Raw genomic sequence first — 13,146 nt, forward strand, 5'->3', positions numbered from 1 at the left:
ATTTGTTTATTTAGCCAAGAAGATTCTTCATGGGGAAAAAAAGGATGTAGGAACACGGTCTGTATTTTTGGTTCCAGGACAGCTGACTCTTAATTTTAGAAGAAAGAAGCTGATGTGAATATCAGATGCCTTCGCTTCCTCATTTTGCCTCAAGCTGCTGTCTCAAAAAGTTATTTTGTTGTCATGGTGAAGATTGTTTGGGACATTTTAAAAGCTGTGCCTTTAGAAACAACCAGGACCCCATCTCTTATCATCAGTCCAGGTTTTGTTTCTTTGCGTTTGAAAAAACGAAATCTGGATTGCACTAAGTGGAACTGGACCTGAAAAGTAACCTGCTATCAGTGCTGTCTGTGTCTCTCTTGTTTACTCTTGCTCTGCCAGGAACCTATTGATTAGATCGAAAGAGCAAAAACCAACACTGTTGTTGTCATGTGCGTATTCACTGAGAGCTGTTTACAGACAGCTGTGAGTCAAATGAACCGGAATGAAGAAACTCATTCAGTCAGTTTTGTGTTTGGGCAAACTAAAAGCTCTTAGCTGTTTGGGATTTAATTAATGCTGGTAATAAATTACCAGACTGTGGCCTGACAGATCATTTAAAAGGGAGTCATATTTATTGCTTAGAATGAAGCAATGGTAAAGTATAGATCGAAAAAATGAATTGAAACTTTTTACTTCCCAATTGAAGCTCTTAGCGTGGGTAAGGCTTGTTCAGCAGGTGCCGTCCATCTCAAAGGCTAGCTGTGTTTTGAGCTTGAAGAAAGAAAGGTACTAAAATGGATCCGATATAGCACAGGAAAGATGACATGGAAGAAGGGAGGCTCATGACCAAGAGACTGGATGGGGATGGCTGGAAAGGGGATTGGTGTCAGAGGAAGCAGCACCGAGGATCTACAGGAAGTTCTCATTGCGCTTTGAACTGATGCTTGAGAAAATCCACTGGACAGTCTGTTTGACTGCTCAGTTAAACTCTGTTCTCTGAACCATCAGCGGTGTTTCCCGCTCACACATGCTCTGAAAGAGAGAGAGGAAAATTTTAGGGTGCAATCCTTATGGAACTATTTGGATTTCAGCGATGAAATGTTTGGAATAATGAGTGCAGTGTTTTGGAAAACCAGCTTTGAGTTAGTCTGGAGTGCATTTCAGTTTATTCACATTTTATTAATATTATTTTTCTTCATATTTGATTCTTTGAATCAGTTTTTTTGATTTTTTTTAATGTTGTTGTTGTTACTGAAAGCAGCTGTAATTTAACTTGTCACTTTATTCTGTAATGGTTGTCTAAAATCAACTTTGTAGGATTCTCATTTGAGCATATTTCCCACATTTTTGCCAACAAAAGACCATTTTGTGTAATTTCTTTGGTTACTTTTAACTTAGAAACCCATTATTACCAAATGTTTTTTGTCTTTCTTTACAAATGTTACAATGAAATGATTGTGTGTGAAGGTGCAGACTAGAGATGTAGACTCTTAAAGGAGCTTTTTGCCCAATTTGACTCACAGTTTTTTATGAAAAACCGTGTCATCTTTTGAGGAATCGTGAACAACACCACAGGATTCTGTTCTGCTTTCGGACCACTGGCCACAAACAGCTGTAGCTGTAGGCTGGCACAATGAAACTTGCATGTGCGAGTGCATTGTTGATAATTTACACCTTGCAGTGCTAAAAAACTGCTGACCAGTGACATGCTCTCTGTCTGACTGCTGGGACGTGGGGCCGAATCACAGGGGCTGCCATGGGAAATCAGTAGTAATTTGACAACATGACTGGACTGGACGACATGATGGCCAGTGCAAACGTCCTCATTCTGCCAGCAGTTTGCGTCTGTCGGTATGTTATTTTAAAAGTGGAGGTATATAAAATCAACTGGCTCAAGTACTGCTGTATCTCAACGTAAATGCTTAATTTATATTGTGAAATCATCATTTAATAGCTTTTGGTCCTTTTTTTTTCTTTCTCTACACAGATGCGGCAGGAAATTATGATATTTGTGAATAATGTTGTCATTCCGACCCCAGGAGCACCAGACCCCAGGGCCCAGAATTCTTTGCCACCGAGTTGGGAAATGAACTACCAGGAAGCAGCAATATAACCTAGAAGGTCACCTTTTTGTCACCTCAGTGAAGCAGTAAAAAATAGATGCAGATGATCACAAAACACACACTCAGGGCTTATAATAATAATAATTCTCCCTTGCCCAATTTGTCTGTGTTTGTCTTCAGGAGGGAGAGAGAATAACGACAAGTTTTTCACTCATCCGCGGAATGCCAATGCGCTCAGTGCCTACCTGTTTGCTCACAATCACCTTTTCTATGTGATGGAGCTGCTGACTGCGGTGTTACTCATGCTTCTGTCCCTCTCAGAGGCCCCTGCTGTCCCCTTTCTCCGCTTGGACGTATATGTATGTGACTTCTACTTCACTATAATGTGAATACACTTCAAAATTCCAGGGTCTTTGTTTGAAAGAATTTTTTTTTTTGATTCAGCAAGGCTGCATTACATTGTTTTAATGTGACAGTAAAGATTTTTACTTTGTTACAAAAAAGTCTATTTTAAATACACCTGTTCTATTGATCCAAGAAGTCATGATTTTTACAAAAATATACATATAGTAAAATGATTCCTGAAGTATCATGTGACACTGAAAACTGGAGTATTTTTGCCATCACAAGAATAACTTGCATTTTAAATGATATTAAAATAGCAAACAATTATTTTAAATTGCAATAAAATTATGCAAAAAAAACTATATTTTTTTATCAAATAAAATGCAGCCTTGGTGAGTATAAGAAAATTCTTTTGAAAACAGATTTTTAAAAAAAACCTTATCCCAACCCCAGACTTTTGAATGATAGTGAATGTATGTGTGTAAGCTTAAGTGTACATGCTTGTGGCTTACACTCATTATATGAACAATATAATACTAGAGTATATATATAGTGTACAAACACGTAAGGTGTGTATTTTCATTTCTGTTAGGTTCATGCGTCACTGGAGTTATTGGCATTAGCAATGGTGGCCTTTGAGTTGTGCATGAAGCTCCGATGGCTTGGCTTTCACACCTTTATACGTCATAAGAGGACCATGGTAAAGGTGTGTACATTTTTGTAATACACTGCCTCAATAATGGTTGATTTCTTTATTTATTTTTTTGTCTCAGCCGAGGAATCCTTCTATCCTCTCAAATAATTTTTGTGTGTTTCAGGCATGTGTCTTGTTTATTCAATTCATCGAGGCATTGTGGTCTTAGTCCGGGGCAGACATCTCACCTGCGTGTAACAAGAGCCCTGCGGCCAATCTTTCTGGTGGACTGCCGTTACTGTGGAGCTGTTCGCAGGTATGCAAACTACGAAATTCATAATAATATTTAAAAAATAATTTAGTAATTGTTATGTAAATATTTATAATTATTACCACTACTATTCACATTATTTTTCAGTTAAAAGTTTTGAGATCTCATACATGCAACAAGCCACCTGAGGTCTTGTGCTACAGTGACCTTTTTACACATAACTAAGCGCTAAAAGTTCATGTAACAATGGTTAAATGTATTGTAAAGCATGTCCTTGACTGGATACAATGTGATGTTCTGATGCAGTATCTGTTTCTGTCCTCCCTCAGAAACCTGAGGCAGATATTTCAGTCTCTTCCTCCCTTCATTGATATTCTTCTGCTGCTGCTTTTTCTTCATGGTCTCTTTGCCATCCTAGGATTCTGTTTGTTCTCAGCCAACACTGCCGACCCTGTTAGTACTTCAATCACACACTCACCTTTGTGTTCTCTGCCTTATTGTCTCTCTCTCACACCCAAACTCATAGATTATTTTCTTTCTTTCCACAGTATTTTAGCACACCGGAGAACAGCATTGTTAGTCTGTTTGTCCTTCTGACCACTGCAAAGTAAAGTATGTACTCTTGCTGAGGTGCACACATCCTACGTAACATTGCATGACTCTGAGCCTCAGTGTTTCATGTCTTCCTGTAACAGCAGTAGTAATCCAGATGTTATCAGTTTCATACTCCCTGAGGGGAACTGGAGAATTTCTCTGATCCTTTATTATCATTATGTCCTCCAGCAAATAACTTAACCCCAGGACACTATAATCAGACTATCCCTGTTAAAAATGTAATAAAAGTCTCTTTGAATTAAAAAAGTGTCTACTAAATGATTAATAATGAAGTAACCTCAGAGCCTTTCTTCTTCACTAGTTTTCCAGATGTGATGATGCCAGCGTATTCAAAGAATCGTTGGTCATGCATTTTCTTCATTGTGTATCTGTCCATCGAGCTCTACTTCATCATGAATCTGGTCAGCATTAAAAAATAAATAAATATGTTTTCCTTTTAAAGGATTTATAGTGCATTATAGTTTAATTTTGTAAGCAGTATCTGTTGGTGCAGTGTGAACTAGCCTTTACTTTGAGTTTGCTCTTAATTTCTGCTTCACAGCTCCTGGCAGTAGTTTTTGACACCTTTAATGGAGTCGAGAAGATGAAATTCAAATCTCTTCTTCTACACAAGCGATCCGCCATAGAGCACGCCTTCCAGCTGCTGGTTACTCGGCAGGTGAGGTTTACAGATCACACTCTTTCAGGACTGAACCCCGAAAGCCTTGTGCATTTTATGTGAGTGTGATAAATCTACATTTATTTAGAGGACAGATGGAGTGTTGTTTTAAAACACAGTTTGATGGACTGATGCGATTCTATCGTCCACGAATGACAGCACGGGATCGTTTCCTCACTTTCAAAGCCCTCAACCATTCAGGAGCAAAACTATGCTGAGGTACACACATGCACTCATTAGTGCTCACGTTCTTTTGATTGTTTTATCAGACTGACGAGTTCTTTAAGGTGTCTTTATGCTTGTGTTTTAGTCTCCAGGACTTTTATAAGTTTTATGAAGTGATCGGGCTGAAATGGAAGGTCAGAGTTCACATACTGTCACATGATTATACTCCCTGGGTGTTTGTTAAACCCTCTTGAGCCAGAACATCTGGTGTGTGTGTGTGTGTTGCAGGCTCGACGGATTGGGGAGCACTGGTTTGATGATCTTCCTCGTACTGCGTTCCTCATCCTCAAAGGTCTTATATTTGTCACGTTGATGCGATTTGCATTAGTTACAGAATTTTACAGTTTAATGATCTGCTCGCAATAACCAGACACATTCAAGATTAGTTGGAATCAAATATTTTCTCCCATAATACTTCCTTTGTATGATCATTATTCTTTTTTAACAGGAATCAATTTACTTGTGAAATCCAAAGCTTTCCAATATGCAATGTGTAAGTTAAAATCTTTGAGTAACTTCTTGTATTAACCCTTTAGACATTAACATGCAATACCTGATCAATAAAATATGCTCATTGGAACCCATTAGCTTGTAACTTATTAGAAAAACTAATTCTTCTTTCAGTACTCTTATTATAGTTATTACATACTGTACTGTAAAATACAGTAATATTGGTAAAACATAAACTGTTAACAATTACAAATAACTTTTCTATTTAATATATTTTTAAAATGTAATTTATTTTCAGCATCATTACTCCAGTCTTCAGTGTCACATGATCCTTCAGAAATCATTCTAATATGCTAATTTGGTGCTCAAAAACATTTCTTATTAGTGTCAATGTCTGAAAACAGTTGTGCTGCTGAATTTTTGCAATACATGATATACTTTTCTGATACGTGATAAGTTCTAATAAACAGCATTTACTTTAAAAAACGATTTAGTTTTTTACTTTCACTTTTGATCAAATTAATGTATGAATTTCATTCAAAAATCTAACTGACTCCAAACTTTTAAACTCATGTGTACTGCATTTACATTATATTTATTCCATTATTTCTAATAATTTTAACTATTTTTCATGATTGGCCTGTTGCAGATCTGGTAGTAGCAATTAATGGCATCTGGATCCTAGTGGAGACAAACATGTTAAATGGTAAGATCATCTTGAGTAATGGAACAGTAGGGCATGTGCTGCAGCTGTGTTGCCGTTCCAGATAATTCATTGAATTCACCATTCAGAAACGCTTGTAACACACAGGAAACAGCGAAATAGCTGTTTTCTCTGTGGGAACCCAGTTGAATTTGGCTCTCAAGCAGCTCTTCTCTTCTCACAGATGGCGTCTCATGGACTCATGTTGTCCCATGGAGTTACATTGTTTTCCTCACAAGTAGGTGGAAATTGTTTAAAATTAAATCACGATTAAATCTAAATGTAGAAGTTTTAATTAAAATTGGTTTCATTTAAATGTTAAACTTTTTTTTTTTATTCACCTCTTGCTGATGTGTCTGTGGAATGAAGTTTATGGAGTTGAGGTCTTGTTGAAGATCACAGGCCTTGGTCCTTTGACATATTTCAGCTCAGGGTGGAACCTGTAGGTACACACACACACACATACATCCATACACACACATACACACTGCATCACCTCTGGTTATGTGTTTCTATTTCCAGCTTTGATTTCTCAGTAACAGTCTTTGCCTTTCTGGGATTAATTGCTCTGGCCTTTGACATGGAGCCGTTCTACTTCATCGTGGTGTTGAGACCTTTTCAGCTCCTCCGGTATGTGTACATACTATTTGTGTGTGTGTGTGTGTTTTGATGAATTTTGGTTTGAATGTAGTTGTAGTCATTCATTTACAACCTTCTTTTTTTAAATGCTTATTGTTCTCCCATAAGTGTGTGTGTGTGTATATATATCACTTGAATTGTTATGCTGGTAATGTAATTTGTATATTACATTTAAAAACAATCAATTTCGAAAAACACAAAATAGAAGCATTTTCACCAGAGGGCTCAGACAGGTAGATAAAGTCTGCAGTGTAATAATTTTTTAAGCTGTATGTCTTTGGTTCTTAATATTAACTTTGTGTGAATCATGAGATTTTTTTTTCAGCAGTCATATCTATAGATAGATACAGATACGTTACTTATTAACTTTTTTTCCTCTATTTCTTGTCAAGGTTGTTTAAAATTAAACAGCGCTATCGGAATGTTTTGGACACAATGTTTGAACTCTTCCCGCGTATGGCCAGGTACAGAAATAATAATCCATTTCAGCTCATTACTCACAGATGAAGGCCTTTTCTCTCACAACCCTCCCTCTCTCTCTGTCTCTGTAGTCTAGGTCTGACTCTGATCATCTTCTATTATTCTTTTGCCATCGTTGGAATGGAGTTTTTTGCTGATGTTGTTTATCCGAACTGCTGCAAGTAAGTTCCTTTAATCACCATAAATGTGTTTCTTGTTTTACAAAAAATCAATAAAGGCTGAATATCACCATAAACCTAAACACTTTACTGTCATTTACTCACCCTTCATGCACCCTCACCCTCATGTACACGTGTTCTTCTGTGCTAAAAACAAAAGAAGCAATTTTGAAAAATCTTTATGAAACTTAGTGAAGAGTAGATATCATGCTGCAAAAAAGGACAAAATAGCTTTAAATGATTTTTAGTGAATAATGTATTTTGGTGTGTGTGTCTCTCAAAGCACTAGCACTGTTGCCGAGTCATATCGCCAGATAAATGTGACCATTGGCAACCAGACAGTTCTAAAGGAGGGATATTACTATCTCAATAACTTCAATAACATCCTAAGCAGCTTTGGTATGTGCACACACACTTACAGACACACTCTTCTCATGTCAGTATATAGCTTTTGTAACTTTTTTCTCTGCCATCTTTCAGTCACTCTTTTTGAGCTAACAGTGGTGAACAACTGGTACATCACTATGGTGAGTGTAAATACAAGAACACATGCACATCTGCTCAGTCAAAAATATCAGAATTTCCTCAGTAAAATGGTTTGTATTTTTTTTGGTTGGTTTGAGGCTGTGGTGCCCCCTGCTGTTTACTGCAATTAAATGTCAGTCAGCAGATTGTTGTGTCTCTGAAGTAATGCAGAAGTCTTTAAATGTTTGTTTGTAGCAGAAACCTATGGATCCTACTGTGTGAACCAGTCAATACATAACCATCTGTCTGTCATTTGTCCAAGTTATTGATGCCTTTGATTGCTTTTCGCAGGAAGGGTGTGACATCACAAACTACTCACTGGAGTCGCCTTTATTTCATGACCTTTTACATTGTCACCATGGTAAGAGATTGTGTGTGTTGGTTGTGTATGTGTGTGTCCAATAAATTTAAATCATTGAGAACATTTTGTTCATATGAACAAAACTGAAAAACTTAAACTAAACAAAAGTTAGTTGCCTTGTTGAAAAATAACTAGAATTACTACCTGGAAATTATTTAAAAAAACAAAGACTAAAATAAAAATTACTGAAGAGACTGGAAAAAAAAATTAAACCTAAATAGCAGTCTTAATTCAAATTATTAACAATTAAAGCTAAAATTAAAATGAAAACAAGATAATAAAGGCTAATTCAATAGAAGCTGTAATAGCATATTAATAATTAATGGAAATAATGTGGATATGATTTGTTTTTGATGTGAAACCAGTACAGTGTAACCAGTCAACATTTCTTTTTTTATAAACTTTAATATTATGTTTAAATAGTTTAATGTTGAAACTGTTGAATGTCCCACTGCTGTTGTCAGCTACCCATTTATATGTGTGTTGTTAATTGAATTTCTTGATATTTTCTCACAGCCCGGGGTGTTATTTTGAGTGTTCATGCCTCTGTGTGATGCAGGTTGTGATGACAATAATCGTGGCCTTCATACTAGATGCATTTGTCTTCAGGATGAACTACAGTCGGAAGAACAGAGAGCCGCTGGATGACCCAGAAGGTTCTAAATGTTTAGAGTCCCGTTTATCTGATGAAATGTTTAATAAAATGGGTATGACTGAGATATCTAAGACTAGAATGTGTGTGTTATAGGTGAAAAGGGGATTGTCTTTGAGACAGAGGTGTCTCAGACTGAAGCTCTGCAGACTCTGGACATGTATAAACACACACTGGGCGTCACCAACCTAAGCTCACTGCAGGACATGTGTGTGGCTCTGGAGCGGAGCGGGGTGAGCACATGCGTACATGCACACAGTTTGTGTTCATAGCATCTAATTTGTGTTTCTTGTGTTAGATTGATTGAACTGTAATGGATCGTTGTCATCTTTGCTCACAGCATTCCTCATTAGTATTTCTGGGTCGAAGGTCACGTACCAAGAGTGACCTCAGCATGAAGATGTACGAGGAGGAGATTCAGGTTGGATATAAACGGTTATTATAGGATTGTTAACTAAAATTGAAACCATCAAAAATATTTTCGTTACTCAAAATGGATTCCTAATTTGAATGTACTAAAAAAAACAAAACTGAAATATAAATGTCTGAATTAACATGAATGTAACATTGTTTTCATGAAAATTCATGTGGAAACCTTTATTTACAGAATTTTAAGTAAAGAATTCACAAATGGCTCACTTATTGGATCAGATAATTAAATCATTAGTCTGAAATGGTAATATATCTCATAGCTGTTTATACAAGGATGTGCCCAAGTGGAAACTTGGAAAGTTATGGAAAAGAAAAAATAAATGCTACCTAAAGTTATTTCAATGATATCATGTTCTGTTTTGTAAAGTTATAGTGTGATATATTTGGCTCCAAACTCCCCCTTTTTAATACAAGAATTTCCAGATAGGCAATGGTATGTTTGCGTAGTGATTGTTTCTTTTTGTCTGCAGGAATGGTACGAGGAATATTCCAGAACAAACCTCCAGCCAGATGAGACATTCCACAGAGAACTGGACAGCCCTGAAGCCAGTGCCACGAACAGCATTAATTAACTCGCACACTCTGAATACTGCATCAGTGTTAACTAACACACTCCCTCGTACCTCTGAGGGACCTTAGAACCGTCTTCCTCCCATCGATGGAAAGCACAGGTGTTCCTCATGACCTCTACATTCTCCCTCCATCCACACGGAGACCCACAGAGCTCACTTAAAGCCTTATTCCCCAAAAAACCTTAAGGTTCCCTGGCCAATCAGGGAAGCTTGCAGACCAATCATGTGACATGCACTAGGTCCGGGAACCTTCTTCTTCCATGAAATGCACCATATGACATTTGCCTTGACTCATGATTCAGACTCTCTCATGGATTTGTCAAACGGAAAACAGCGATTGAATGTTTCTGTGGGAGATGAATCAGAACTGAATGTGAGGATTTTAGCACTTAAGTGACTCGTGTCTCTTTTCCCACAATCTGGGGTATTGCTTAACCATCAGATAAAATATTATAGTAATAAACTAATGCTGTTTTTAAACTAAAGCTGCTTTTTGCTGGAACCTTTGGGACCTATAGAGAGGCTTATTTTTTCGTTATATATAAATATATATACATGCAGATTAAATGTATGTCAGATGCAGTTGAGAGGCAAGTATTTAAAAATCTGTTTTAATACATCCACCGTTGATTTACTCAAGGCAGGTTTGTTCATTTTGGATTGATGAGTATTAGAAAACCAGCCCTGGACCTTTCGGTTTGTTTAAACTTTTGTCTTGTCACATATGAAAAGTTCTTATTTTCTTTTGTTTGGAGTCAGCATTGTAAACCTTCGAGTATTTTGGCAGACCAGTTCGGATAAAATCTAGTTCGAATCTCAAATTTTATTCCACAGACAGTCTGATCCCTTCAGCTTTCCAGGGTGAACACAGATCTGTCTCCAAACCGAAAATCTCCTTTGTGTAAAACCATAGGTGACAAAGTGATACCAATTAGCCTTGCTTATGGCTTCATGCACTGTACATTTAAACTGTTATTTATCTTTTTACATTGAGTTAAACATCTCTCCTGTTCCTGTTCTAAGTTATAAGTCAGTTTCTTGATGCTTTTTTTTAACAGGGTGAATGCATGCCAATCATCATAAATTGTTTACTCTCATGTCTAGAGTATGTAACCTGGAGGTAATCGGGGATGTCAGTGATTTCATTCCAGCTGCTTGTTTAATGGCACTGTAGGATGTGCAACCTTGATGCTCCAAACACAAGATGCATATGTGACATGAAACCACACCAGCTCCTCTAATACTGTAGGGTTTACTTGTGTCTCAGTTCTCTGTTCTTATTCCTTTCTCAATGTATAATAACAGGTCTAGTAAACGATACATTTTAATGAAACTTCTTTTGGATTTTGTTTATTAATAATTGTAATAACTGTCTTTTTATATGAATTATGTTAGCTTGTCTTTGTGTTACTGTCACCTCATGTTATTCAGCCAGTAAGTTATCTTTGTTTTGTTTGTTTTTTTAATGTGATGTAAGTGCTTTACTCTGATGAGATCGTACCGGTCCGATTTTTGCTAAGTTGGACAAAAGGTGCGGTCAAGTTCTTGGGAATTTCACCAGATGTTTCTCCACGAGTGTTGCCAAGTCTACGGTTTTCCAACAGAGTTGAAACTTTTTATATTGTTGCCGTGGGTTGATCTTTTAGTTCTTTTAGATTAGGAACCCTGGAAGGAGTCTTTGAATCCCCAGAAAACCGATTGGGTTAGTTTTTGGCACTAATTGGCCTAGTTGTGGTGTACTAACTGGGTTGGTTTGTTTTGCAGACCTGGCAACCCTGTTCTCCACGCAGATTTCTCAACGGGTTCGAGTTTGTCGCACGAAGTATTCAAATATTCGATTATACATAGTGTCATGTATATATCGATAGGCATATGAAGAATGTAGCTCGACTACACAAAAAGCCATGCTTGTAAAAATATGAGCCATTCTCTTTCTACCTCTGACTCCATCCTAAGGCAATTGTGACAAAGTTATTTGCGTCATTTAATTTACTATTTGACATTGACAGAACTGAGAGTTGCAGTCTTCTGCACTGTTAGATATGCTTTTGTTTTTCTAATTTCTCTTGCAGGCCATTTTGTGTGGCAGACAAACTGATTTGTGGGTGTTCGTTACAGAACAGCAGGAGGCGCTAGAGTCAGATCATAGAGCAGGGAACATGAGCGTCCTGTTTAATTTAGCGGTTCCCTATCTGTGTAATACGTGCAAGGATCTTATGTTTAATTTTTTTAATACTTGTCATCACATTTAAACCATTTATTCCACATTCTCTGTTGTTCCAGTGATAGTAACGTGATCTGTGTTTTTCTGGAAGTTGTAATATGTTCAGCCTTGTGATGATGTTTTAGACAATCAGTTGAGGGTTTCAGCTATTGGAAGTGACTTCAGTTATTGTTCTAAATAACCAAAACATATTTACTTATCTCTTACATACCCCATAGAGTGATTTTATATGAATGTATAGCTAAAATTCATCCATAAAATAATTTAATGTTCCTTGTTTTGATGTTGGTATATGTTCTTTCCTTTAGTTTAATTTATCCAGTGCTTTCATTGTGGAGTGGCTGATTTATTTATTTAAAAAAATATATATATACTTTTTTATGTATTATATTTTAATATTTGTAATAATATTTTAATTTAAAAGTTTAAAAGAAAGCACTTTTTTTTCTTTTTGAAAATATAGCTTTTGTTGACTAAAACCATCATGAAAATTACAGACATGAAATTACAACAGATGTATTTAAGACATGATAAAGAAACCATTTTAAGGAGAGCAAATTAATTGAAAAAACTGGTGAGCACTTGTTAAGCATTTAAACTTACTTTTTAAAGAAAATATTTGACTTAGTTACAATAAGTTGTAATCTGTTAAATGCTTCTTTGCATTTTTAAAAAAAAGAGATGTGGCACAAAAATATTTAAATATTCTTTATTTTATAGTATTTAAAACCATAGCTATAGAGAAATGCAGAGAAGCCTCTGCCTGTCTGATGAACTCCCAACCTGAGGTAAGAAGATAAAAATAAACACTGAGAAAGGCTAATCAGAAATGATTTTTCAGCTTTGTATATGTTTATTTGATGTGGCTATGTCAGATCAAATCAACTCACATATTTCTCAAATTACCGTACACAAGTTTAATAAGTTAAGTTCATGGGTGCTTGCACCACAACAATTTTCTTTTTTCTTTGCTTTTTTTTTTTGCCTACAACACAAACACATGCCACCAAACAAATTCTCACACACTAGATGAAGGCTATTAGTGTTCTTGGGGTGAGCCCTGAGCCTGGGATGGTAGTTTGTGAATCATTCTCTCTGTACATTGTAGCTGGCTTTCCTAATTTATCCCTTCAGACTCTCCAAAACCAGCATCCTTC

General features: G+C 36.5%; 1 pseudogene; it reads left to right on the top strand.

Moving 5' to 3' along the window:
• The first annotated feature begins 1,765 nt into the window (after window positions 1-1,765).
• Window positions 1,766-11,122, top strand: LOC122144191 (annotated as a pseudogene).
• Window positions 11,123-13,146: the final 2,024 nt, after the last annotated feature.

This window comes from Cyprinus carpio, unplaced genomic scaffold (genome assembly GCF_018340385.1).
Source record: "Cyprinus carpio isolate SPL01 unplaced genomic scaffold, ASM1834038v1 S000006615, whole genome shotgun sequence".
Classification (NCBI taxonomy): domain Eukaryota; kingdom Metazoa; phylum Chordata; class Actinopteri; order Cypriniformes; family Cyprinidae; genus Cyprinus; species Cyprinus carpio.